At 23.5% G+C, this 10879-nt stretch overlaps 1 pseudogene; it reads left to right on the top strand.

Moving 5' to 3' along the window:
• The first annotated feature begins 1209 nt into the window (after positions 1 to 1209).
• LOC112637710 lies at positions 1210 to 4137 on the top strand (annotated as a pseudogene).
• The last annotated feature ends 6742 nt before the right edge of the window (positions 4138 to 10879 follow it).

The following is a 10879-nucleotide window of genomic DNA, read 5'->3' as shown; positions in this document are numbered from 1 at the left end:
AAATAATTTTTTCATATAAAAGCGGACAACTTAAAACAAAAGAAACTTTTATTGAACAAATACATGAAGAACATCATAAGGGAAGATCTCCATTATTGGATCTAAATGTAGATTTAGTGAGTCAATTTCCATTAGATCCTATGCATTTAGTATATTTAGGAATAATGAAAAAATTGCTGATATTATGGACATTAAAGGGGAAACCTCCTTTCAAATTATCTGGAAGAATCATTAATAATTTATCGGATAAATTAATTTCGTTACGTCCTTATATAGTTCGTGAATTTTCTCGAAATCCTAGACCTATATCGGACTTAAATCGATGGAAAGCAAATGAGTTTAGATTATTTTTATTATATATTGGTCCAATTTCTTTAATAAATATTTTGCCTAAACAACTTTATAATCATTTTTTAATGTTTCATGTTGGTATTACAATTTTGAGTAATGTTAATCATATTTCTAAATATATTAATTTTGCAGAAGAAGTTTTGTATAATTTTGTAAAGTATTTTGAAAAATCTTATGGGAAAGAAGTAGTAACATATAATGTTCACAGTTTAATTCACTTAGTAACAGATGTGAGGAATTTTGGTAATTTAAATACAATTAGTTGCTTTCCCTTCGAAAATTATTTAGGAAAATTAAAAACACTTGTAAGATCCGCAAATTCTCATGCACAACTTTGTAGACGTATATTCGAATTATTTTATTGTTCAAAAACTGAATTATCAATAACTAAATTAGAGCCTAAGCAAAAACATTTTGAAGGACCTACACTTAGAGGTACAACTGATTTGATTTTACAGTACAAGAAATTGAAAACGCCGACATATATTTTGACAGTTTTTTCACCTGATAATTGTGTTTCAATGGAAGGAGATATCATTGTTCAGATAGTAAACATTCTGTTCTTGAAAGATCAATTTTATTCCTTAATTTGTCATCGATTCCTAAAAGTTTCTGAGTTTTATGATTATCCATGTTCATCGAAATTATTGAACATTTTTAAAGTGTCTCACATATCATCTAATATAGAAGAATTTCCTTTTACATCAGTAAAATATAAAAACATGTTATTGTCCGGAAATGAAAAAGGAACTTATATTGCCTTTCCTCTTCTTCATGAATTATAATACATTTATTAATCTTAATTAATTAATCTTTTTATTTTATTATATATATTATTGTATATATTTGTACTATGTATATGTATATATTATATATTATTTTTGGGCGAAAAGCAGTGTTAATTTTTTAAACAATGTAAGTTTATAAATTTGTTTAAAAAGATTTTCAAGCTAGAGAGAGATTTATAATCATATAAAAGCTTATATGTTTTATTTTATTTTATTGAAATTTAAAGTTAGTTTTTATAAAAAAATATTTCTGTGCAATATTGATTTTATATTTAAGAATTTTGACTTGACAAAATGGACTCATATTTATTTTTTTACATTTTATTATTTTTTCAGATTATGTATTCACTAATAGAATTTGCAAATGAACAAAAACCTGAAGTTGAAGTGGTCCCTAATATTTGGTTAGAAAAAGAGAAGGAAATATGGTATTGTTTTTGGCCTCAAACAATTTCCACCAAACAAATTCGTAAGGCTATTGAAAAATGTTACTTACCGGACAAAAATTGAATAAAGTATAAATGCAGAATATTGCATACATATGGTAAATTTTTTGACTTTATTTTATGAAAAAGTAAAAATATTTATACTTTTTCTTCATTTATACTGTTTATTATATCAATATTTAACATATATCGGAAATTTCATCTACGTATTTATTAAAGTATCTCTTGTTTTTTTTCTCAATATATACTACATATTCCTCTTTTTTTTTATAATGTAATTTTATTATGTACTGTCGGAGATTAGTATTGTGTATATTTGCAATATACAATTTTTTTATAAAATATTTACGAGTATAATTTTCATTTTTTATTATACATGCTTTCAATTTTTGAATTGATGATATTGGATTTTACATTATTTAAAAAATTTATAATTTACTATTTCATTATTATTTTAGCTTCTTACGATGATGCGAGGAAAAAATTAGTAGATGCTGAATTTACATCTACTTTAGAAACTGATGTAGAATTGCAACCAACTATTGAATACCAACGGCCAAAAAGAAACGTGAAAAGACCTTTCCGACTTTGTTCGGATTCTTCAGATTCTTCAGAAATTGAAGAAACATCATGCAAAATCCCATCTCTTCCTACATTAAAAATAACACCTACAGAAAATAGTAATATTTTATCGAAAAAATCTATAATTACTTCATACAAACCATCAACATCGACAGCCGATATTAACAATTCTTCACAATATACATCTAATATTACAATTAGTCCTTCAAGATCTTTAGAAAGAATAGTTAGTTTTCCACAGAATATAGAATTCAGAACTATCTCTCCTCCTACATTTAAAATAACATCTACAAAAAATAATATTTTATCGAAAAAATCTACAATTGCTTCATACAAACCATCAACATCGACAGCCGATATTGACAATTCTTCAAAATGTACATCTAATGTTGCAATTAGTCCTCCAAGATTTTCAGAAAGAGCAGTTAATTCTCCACAAAAAAAAGAATTCAGAACTACATTGACCACTTCAGAATTCCACAAATCAGGTAAGATATTAAACTTTTTTGTATGTACAAAATTATTGCAATAATATTAGTAATTATTAAAATTATCTATAGTTTAACAATAACTTTGCTCTTGAAATAATGTATAAAATAATATCCTGAATAATCTGCACTTGGATCTATATAAAAGTCGGTTCTCTTCAATAATTGTGCTTAAATTAATTAAGTATCAATTTTACGTATTGGTTGAATATTTATATACTATTCCCACGTACTGTGCAACACTTACCATTCAATTTCTCTATATTATATTTTTTTTATATTACATTTTTTTATACTTCTACAGTCAGGAGCTACTCTTATGAAATTAAAAACTAGTTTACAATTCATACACACACACACACTTTCGAAATATATTAAAATAAAAATAATTTGACCGATAAAGAGAATAATAACAGTGAAAAAATAAATTAATTTTTCTATTTTTTAAAAGCTCTAATATAAAATGTTATTTCTAGACTTCCCTTATCTCATTCTAACAAAATTAATGAGCTTAGAAAATTCTATGAACTTGCTTCTTCCGATGGTCAAACAACTTGTATCACATTTTCAAAAATCAAAAATACCCCATATGGAAAATGTTCCTGAACTACCAGTTGACACCGATGAACATTAGGAAAATATGGAAAGATTTTTAGATACAAAACAAAATTTTGAATATATGGTAAATATAACTCATTAAGTCGCTTTTATAAATTTTCTCATTTTTTTTTCTCTTTTAATCTATTTTTTTATTAAATTAAGATTATCATTGTTCTTTTTAAGATGAATATTTTATCTGTATCTGGTGGTACAACGATTGTACAGATAACAAGAAGAACATTAGAAAAAGTAATAACAAATAATTATGCTAAGAAATTTAATTGGGCAGGAAGAGCACCTAAAAAAGCGTTCAAAGCTTTAAAAATAAAAGATTTGATTATAGGTTTGTACTTGTTTTAAGCATTCAGTCAGCATTAATAATATTTACTAAATGTGTTTATTATATGCCTATACAGCATAGAATATTGTAGCAATATTATTAATATTGTTACAATGCTGCAATATTGCCACAATACTGCTGCCAATATTCTATAATATTCTATAATATATAATATTGTATAACTACTGTGTAATTATAAGATACTATATACTATATAATAAATAAATACTATATAATAAATAATTATAATATACTATAATAATACTATTATATATTTTGTATAATTTTCAGCTACCGTAAGACATGTTGAACCAAATGCTGCAATAAACACAATTGAAAATTCTATCAAAGATTGGTTGAAGTTGTCATCTACTCGTGTTGCTTTAGCAGAAATTAGGGCATTAAAGACATTTCAGCAACAATAATGAACTGAAAAAAGCAACAATAATGGACTGAAAAAAAGATTCATCAGATCTCAAAATACTCATAATAACCTCATAATATCCTAGCTATGTTATGTTGAGATTTAATTATAAGTACAGAAAAAATAATTTATATTTATGAAAAAACTAAAATATTTATGTTAATTTTATAAAATTTTATTTGTTTTAATTTTTTAATTTAATTTTATATCATTAAATATCTTAATTAATTAATTTTTTTATACACAATTTTACACACATTTTAATTTGTTGATAAATATAATTATAATGTTTAGTTTTTTTTTAGAATTTAATTTAGTCACATAAATCTAAGAATTCCATTAATGAAAATTACTTATTAAAAATTTATTTAAATACTTTATGTGATATTCAATTGTAACACTTTTTATTATAACGTTGCAGAAAATATATTATTTAATTTCAAATTAAAGTCAAATAAATTATTGCATTTATATGACTATATATATATATATATATATATAAAGGAAAAAGAAACATTTTTTTCTTTTATTCGTGAAAAGTTTTTTTTTTATGGAATTAATAAAATAATGCATTTATATACACACATATACATACACATTTGTTTAATGAAATTATATAAATCATTAATATATATATGTGTGTGTGTATGTATATTAATGATTTATTTAATTTCATTTAAAAAATGTGTGTGTATGTGTGTATTAATGCATTATTTTATTAATTCCATGAGAAAACAAACTTTTCATGAATAAAAGAAGAGAACGTATTTTAACCGTTTTTTAAACGTTTTTTTTGCCAAACAAGAAACGTATCTCTTAACGTTTCTTGAGTGGACATTTTAACCAATCAAAAACGTTTGCAAGAGTCGGTTATGAAACGTTTCGAAGAAACATTTGAGAAACGTTTTTGAAACGATTATGTGCTACCTGGGATATATTTATATATATATATATTATATCACACAGATTATAAAAGCACAGTGCTACATAATTATATTAATAATTGGGTGTTATTGAATGGTAAGTATTAGTTGAACTAAATATACTTCTACTACCTAACCTCGAAATAAACGCATGAAGTCTTTATTTTTGTTGTTTATTTATTCAGTAAACAAACTGTTTTAGTTGGTTTGCCAACAGAATCAATCAAAATCTCTATCTATTGATAAATTTGGATAAATATTTGTCTGCATGTAGTTCATGTTCTTTCAACAGGCGATTTCTGATTATATGAATACAAACTTCTATTATATGTTCATATATTACTTTTATATAGACTGTCTTATTCCTTTAATCTTTCTAATGTATAATATAATGTTATATAATTTCATACATATATTTTATTACAAATTTATCAAAGTCACTCACGTATCACAATAAAAGTTTTAGACGAAACTAAAGAATAACCAACTACTATAGAAAATAAAAGTAAGTTGTATTTATATGCATTAATTAAATTACAGCGTTTAATATAAGTTGTTTATTATATTACATATATATTTATTTTTTTTAATTATATATGGATATAAAAATATAATATATATCCCATACAGCACAGAAAGTTGAAATAACGTTGCTGAAACGTTGCAATGTTGAATATTGAAGTATGAATATTTTCACAACACTGAATCTATGTTGATTTTTCTACATTGATTCTTTATATTGTTACAACGTTGAAACAATATTCAAATATTTATTATATTATTCTTATTATTTATTTATTTTTATTTTATTTGATTATTCAAAATAATTTTATATATAAATGAATATATGTGTATATAGTATATATATATATATATATATATATATATATATTTATTTATTTATATTTATATATAATTTAAAATTTATATTAATTACACACACACACACACATATATTAATACATATTTCTGTTATATAATATATAATTTTATACATAATAAAATTGTATAAACTCCGGTTAAAGCAAGTTGTGGAACTGGGTCTAAAAACTTTTCGAGTCTGCTCCCAATAAAATAATTCGTTTGGCGCAGGCACGTTATTAATCTTTTTGCCGCTATAACAAAGAATTTCAGGCACATAGTCATAGCACCAGAGATGCCAGATTCCGGCCTTTTGGTAACATGCGGTAACATGGAGGGGATAATAGAAAGAGATAAAACATGATTCTCTCTCGCTCTTCTCGGTGCTATCGCATGCTATCGAAAGGCCGGAATCTGGCATCTCTGCATAGCACATGCTCGCTCGCTAGTGCGCATCAGTGAAATTAACAATAATAGTGAGAAAAAGACGTTTATATTGATACACAGTGCAATCATCAGATAAACCAACAGTGCGATACGTTGTCTCACAATCAGTGAATATTTCCAGTTTGCAGTGCAAGCACTGATTCCAAGTGTATTATTGAAAAGCAACCGGTGTAACAAAGTCGAGGTTATAACCCTGCCCACTGCGAATAAAATTAAAATTAAAAACAGGTATTTATATTTTATGTTTACATATTTTATGTTCTTGATTTTTGATGATCTCTTTTGTGGAATAAAATATCGAAATAACAATATACATGATTAATCGATTTTAAGGTTATGCTTATTATGTGTTATATATTTTATGTATGTGATATTATTTTATACATATGCTTGTGTTGGAGATGTTCATAGGAATAATGCGATTATGGGCGTGCTTCTTTAAATGTTATTTATAATAGTTTTTATTTGTTTTGTAAAATTTTCGCTTATTTCTAAATAGAAAAGAAGTACATACAATGTCCATTCCATGGAAAAATACGTTCCAAAAATATTCGGAACGACACTTGAGACGTTTAATTGTTAAAGAAACTCAATTTGATTACATGTTATTATCACCAAATATACCAGGATGCTCTCAGTGGCCTGATACACAAAATGATGTACATATTGAAAAAGAAGTAACTGTACAGTATGTATTACATATATGCTATGATATACAGAATGAGACACAAACTTTTAAGCTATATTCTCAAAATATATTTAAACAAAATATATTTTTGAATATATTATTTAAAGCAGTTATATTATTAGCTTATATTATTAGCTTATATTAAGCAGAATATATTATTTAAGCAGTTTTTAACATTCTGCAGAAAAATGATATATGAAATTATACTTTATTAGTTCAGATTTTTTAATATTTTATTTATTGATATATTTTGACACTTAATATCAAATATCTAGTAACATATTCATTTTTGAACTATATTAAACATGACTGTTCGAAATATTCATAAACAAAAAAATGAAATAAATCCATTAATATCAAGAAAATATTTAATTAGTTGTTTGGAAAATATATACGTTTTGTAATATCTAAAAATAAATATTTTACAAGATATTTTACATTATAAATATTAAAATATACTAGAATATAAAATACAGAGTCATCCCCATATAACATAAAAATTTCAATGAATTCTAAAAGCATGATGAATTCCGCAAACAAAAATCATCCCTATTTAATACAATAGATCATCACTATTTATAATAATGAGAAAAGAGTTTATAATATTAATATGTAGCCCATCATGTATATTAATTGTGTATCATTATAAAGGTTATTTTCTAGTTCTTTTGCTTCAACAACTAATTCATTTTATTTTTTTATAATTTATTAACTTATTTACAATTATAATTTATTAACTTATTTTTTAATAATATTAAATAAAATATTATTTACAATCTGAAATATATTTAAGTTCACAATTTAATTTTACGTGTAATTTTACGTGTTTATAAAATGTATAATCAAACATTTTAAAGTAAGAAAGTTATATAACTTTTAATTTTTTTAATTATGTGTAAATAAAACACACTATAGGTTATGCCTACAAATTATGTCAACCTTGCTTTAATAACATATATCATTAACATAACATGTATCATTAGATTAGGTTCATTTTATATTTGAAATATTTTGTAGTAAACATAAACTACAATTTTTTGTAACACTGCTTTTATTAATGAACAATTATTATTTATTATATTATAAAGTTACTATATATTATCAAGTTAATGTAAATTAATATATTATTAATGGCCAGATTATTTTTCCTAACTGTTAATATAATTTTTTTAGTTTTATTTGTATTTATTGTGTGTATATTTATTTATATGTAGGAAAATAATGCAGAGAGATAATATTCATTCAGAAAAAGTGTTGAATGAATCAATTCAATATGACGATAACAGACGCTACCAGAAAAGAAAAAAAAGATATTTCACAATCAAACAAGCAATACTGATATTAATTCATCATTATATAATTTTAATAAATATAGTACGAAGAAATCTTCCAGTAGCGTGCAATCTGATATTTCATGTAAATGGGAAAACAATCTACATCATCATGTAAAACAGGTAAATATTTAGTCATAGTTAAGTATAGTTAAAACAAAATAAACATTTTTTACAAAATTTTAGGCGAACAAATTATTGAATAGAGTGAATCTGCAAAATAATTATTTTTTATTATTCATTATAATCATTAAGTTATTTCCATTTGTGTACTTTTTGAATGTTTGGATAAAGCACAGAATAGAGAATTGTTTATTCATATCATTTTAAATACTTTTGCAAATAATATATTTCTCAAGAAATTTTAATATTTTAATATTATGTAAAATATGCATTACAATGCTCAAAATCAGTATTTTTTACATAAAATATATATATATATATTATTGCGCCGATTGGTCGTTCCTATTGGTGTTCATATAAAGGATTTAAAATTTATTATGCAGATTTTCAAACAGAAATACTTCGCAAACTGAACATTATTATTCATCAAGTAAAAATGGTGGACAAGAGACTGAAGATTCACGAAGAGCAATGTCGTTTCAGCCTTGACAGACATGAAGATGATATTCTTCAAGATGAAGAAATAGGATATTTTTAAATAGGATTACCTTTGCATAATGAATTGGCATTGGATATTTTAGAAACAAAATTGAAGAACAAAGAATTTTTTGAAAGCATGGTATGTTATTTCTTACCTTTAAATATTTTTAAATATTGTTTTTAAATATTTAAATTTGTATTTTTAAATATTTAAATATTTAAATATTGTTATTATATTTGCTCGCGATGCAAAGAACATTTTGAATATTTAGAAAGTTATATATTTTAAATAGAATATCTTTATATATATATACAAATTTAATATTTTATAAAGTGTACATGTTATTTATAAAATCATAAAATAAGTGCATTTAGCAGAACGTTTTTACAACTGTTGGAAATTTTCTGAATTGAGATTGGATTATTTTTTTAGACCTAGATAAATCTAATCTCAACACAGAAAACTTTCAACAGTTGTAAAAAAATGTTCTGCTAAATCACTGTTAAATTAATATTTATCAATATGTATTTTTTAAATTATTTATTTTATATCATAGGTATATACATTAAAAGGCTTGGGAGGTTTCGATGTGCATTCTTGCACGATTAATTTATTGAAAAAGTTGATAACTAATCCCTTGGCTGAAATGTACAACATGGCTGGAGCAAAAAAGAAAAAGGCTTTTCAAGATTTGATTTTGTATAAAATCATACTTAGTAAGTGTTATACTATTACAGATTTTTAAGACTTAACTTCTCCTTGATTATGTGTCAGCATGTCATATTGGTATTAATATGTTACTAATTTTATGGAACTACAATAGAAACTGTCTGCGTTCATTATAAAGATACGACTGAGACGGAGATTGCCCAAATCATCGCAAAATGGCTAGTACAAGCCAAAGCTCGTCGCGAGAGAAAGTATGTACATAATTTTTTTATATATAAATAAAATGTGTACATAATGTATAATTATACAATTCATTAATGTAATGTGTGTTTAGAAAATGTCGATATATTGAAGAAAACATAGATAAAGCGACCTCGTCATCATCACATAACTCATAATAATCTTTTATAATTATCAACTCATATATGTATGTAACTTTTTATTATAATAATTAATTAATAATGGAGAGTAATATATATATATATATATATATATATATATATATATATATAATATTTTTTAAATAAAACATCTTTATACAAATTTAACATTTTATTATGAAGTTATTTATTATGAAATCGCATAATATATATGTATAGATGTGTTTAGTAGAACATTTTATTTACAACTATTAAAAGTTTTCTTAAATTGAGATTGGATTAATTTTTTAGACTTAAAAAAATCTAATCTCAACACAGAAAACTTTTAACAGTTGTAAAAAAATGTTTTACAACTGCTAAGCAACCATTAAGTCAATATTGATCAATATTAAATCAATATTAAACCAATATTAAATCAACATTAAATCAATATTAAATAAATGTTTTTTGAATGTTGAATTGCTACATTTACAAGACATTGCAATTCAGCGGACATTAGACGTTTCTGTAATTTATTTTCAACGTTGAATCTATATTTTATAACGTTGATGCAACATTGCAAAATTGTATTGCAATGTTTCTGAGATGTTTATTCAATGTTCATGTGCTGTATGGGTATTGTATGCACATACATTTAATTTTAAATAAGAAGTTATATTAAAAAGAAGTTAAATATTAATAATATTGTGTATTAATTTTTCCTGCAAAATGCCTTATGTTTACTGAAAAAATATACTAAATCTAAAAAAATAATTGATTCAATATTTATAAGAAAATATTTATTTAAATAATTGATTTCAATATTTACAAGAAAATATTTATTTATGTTAAGCAAAAATATATTTGAATCAGCAAAGTATACATGTATATTTTAATGATTCAAATATATTTTGGCTTAATATAAATAAATATTTTCTTGCAAATATTGAAATCAATTATTTTTTTAGATTTAGTATA

Source organism: Camponotus floridanus, unplaced genomic scaffold, assembly GCF_003227725.1.
Source record: "Camponotus floridanus strain SB8 unplaced genomic scaffold, Cflo_v7.5 scaffold197, whole genome shotgun sequence".
NCBI classification, from domain to species: Eukaryota; Metazoa; Arthropoda; class Insecta; order Hymenoptera; family Formicidae; genus Camponotus; species Camponotus floridanus.
This window is presented reverse-complemented; position numbering and strand designations above follow the sequence as displayed.